Below are 2,607 nucleotides of genomic sequence, written 5' to 3' on the forward strand. Positions count from 1 at the left end.
GGTATTCAGTGTGTGTCTGAGAGGGTGCACTGGAAAGAGGTTACTTGTGTGTCACCCTGTTCCCCTATGGGCACCAGATGTGCGTGTGTGTGAAGACAGGAGTGTGTGTGTGCATGTTTGTGTGAGCGTGTGTGTGTGTGTGTGTGCACTGTCTTTCTGACCCTCCCTCCTTTTCCTGGTCCCTAACCTTAGTGGGGGCTGTGATGAGTAGAGTGGAGACGGAAGCTGCCACAGGGGAGCGCCACAGCTCTGTCCCCAGTCCTCCACCCTCCCTGCCTGTGTCCCCGGAGCCCACCGCCTGCCTTTGTGTGTGCCAGTGGCTGGAAATATCCATGTATATTTAATGCTAACCTGCTGTCAGTGCTAACAAATAGGCCTGCATGGGGAGAGAGAGGGAGCGGGACAGAGAGCAGAAATCAAACAAACAAGCAGAGCTGCTCTCCTCCTGCAGAGAGGGTGTCACCTGAGGGACAGGGGGACTGCAGACATACTGCAGTCACAACACAACACACTCTGCTCTGTGGGTGTACAGACCTACGTAAACAAATGCATGCACACACTGTAAGCACTCGCAGCATGTGGATGCACAGGTAACTGCCAAAATAAAGGAAACACCAACGTAGTGTCCTAATAGAGTTTTTGGTATCTTGTTACAAAATACATTGGAGTGTAGTTCAGCCTAGCGTAATACAAATGACAAAATAAGAGAAGTAATTGAAATACATGACACAAATATTGCCCATCTCTGCCCATTAGTGTTCAATTGGGTTGAGATCTGGTGGCTGAGACACACACACACGTTCAACCCTATATGCTTCTTTGAGACCCCTCTTTCAAGGTCTGAGATATCTTCTAGCCATGATAGCCAAAAGAATTAACTCAGCAAACTCACCTGTGTGGAAGCACCTGCTTTCAATATATTTTGTGTCTGTCATTTGCTCAAGTGTTTAATTTATTTGGGCAGATACCTGTATGTATTGTATGCCTATATTTAATGTGAGTATGCACAGTGCTTATATATAGTGAATGCCTTAATGTGTATGTGTATTTAAAAATAAATACTGTAGAGATATGGTTATGTGCAATTCCTCCAATATGTCTAGTATCTTTGTGGATAGAAATAAAGTATTAATGTGTGGGTGTGTGTGTGTGTCTTTGAGTTCATACAGGGGTGAAGGTTCACCAGTTCTAAAATCTCTGGAGAGACCTGTAAATAGCTGTGCAGAAACGCTCCCCATTCAACCTGGCAGAGCTCGAGAGGATCCGCAGAGAAGAATGGTAAAAACTCCCCAAATACAGGTGTGTCAAGCTTGCAGCGTCATACCCAATAATACTTGTGGCTGTAATCGCTGCCAAAGGTGCTTCAAAGAAGAACTGAGTAAAGAGTCTGAATACTTAGGAAAATGTGATATTTCCGTTTGTCATTTGTAATAAAATGTGCAAAGAAATATAAAAACCTGTTTTTGCTTTGTCATTATGGGGTATTGTGTGTAGATTGATGAGGATTTTTTTTGTTGATTCATTTCAGAATAAGGCTGCTATGTAATTATTATTTTTTCAAGTCAAGGGGTCTGAATACTTTACGAATGCACTGTACATGTGTTTTCGTGCATGTACGACCACCTACGTTCGCTCCCTTCCTTCCTGTCTATGTGTAATACTAAAACATCGTTGATGTACAACCCTCCTAGGAATGGGTGTCCGATTCTATAGCATGGATACGGGTGGATGGTGAATGTGAGGTATTTGAGTTCAGCAGTCCTTGTGTGATGTATGGTATGTGGAGATACAGTACATATTTATAACTGTAAGTGTGTGCATTACTCTGGTGCCAAAGCCAGATCTCTTTCCTCTCCCCTGGCAGCAGAGATCCTCTGAGAGCTGATGTATCTACTACCACTGCTACCTGGAGCACAGTGCTGTGTGTGGGATGTGTGCATGTTTCATTTGATGTCTTCCTGTTAACGTGCCTCATGTATTTCTTCCTATTCCCATTCCCCTCACTCTCTCTTTTTATTTTTATTCCATCCCCCTCTTTCTCAGGGTGGTCGAACTACCCTCTGGACAAGATGAGCTTCTGGCGGAGGATGGAGAGGTTGATAGAGAGAATGACGGGTCACAAGCCTCAGAGTGATGACATGGAATGGACCAAGAAAATGAAGTGAAGGGCTCTGGCACGCTTGCCATGTTCACGTGCTAGTCGCAACTAGGAAACTCTGAAATGTCCCACTTGCTAACTGGTTGTATACGGCATGTCTATAACTACAACCAGTTAGCAAGTGGGACATTTCAGAGCTCCGACGAGCACGTCAACACAGCAGCTCTCTGTATCAGCAGGACAGTGGGGTGTGGGTTTGTGGCTGGAGGACAGAGGGTGGGGTGTGTTTCTCTGCTTTTCACCCTCTTCCACCATATCTCCTTACCCCTTATACTATAACACGTCAACATACTTCCTCGTCAGAGCACAGCACTTCAGCAATGACACTGGTAATGTGGCCTTCTAGATATTTGCAAGATCCAACCATTCTTTACTTTTGTGTGCTGTTTGCTTTTTTTGTGTTGCAAGAGAAGCAGTCAACAGTTTTAAAGACTATTTGAACCTAAAGG

General features: G+C 44.6%; 1 pseudogene; it reads left to right on the plus strand.

Annotated features, from left to right (window-relative positions):
* Positions 1 to 2,165, plus strand: part of LOC110532115 (plasmanylethanolamine desaturase 1-like) — a 28,936-nt pseudogene extending 26,771 nt beyond the window's left edge.
* Positions 2,166 to 2,607: the final 442 nt, after the last annotated feature.

Source organism: Oncorhynchus mykiss, chromosome 1, assembly GCF_057628025.1.
Source record: "Oncorhynchus mykiss isolate SJ-2025 chromosome 1, ASM5762802v1, whole genome shotgun sequence".
Classification (NCBI taxonomy): domain Eukaryota; kingdom Metazoa; phylum Chordata; class Actinopteri; order Salmoniformes; family Salmonidae; genus Oncorhynchus; species Oncorhynchus mykiss.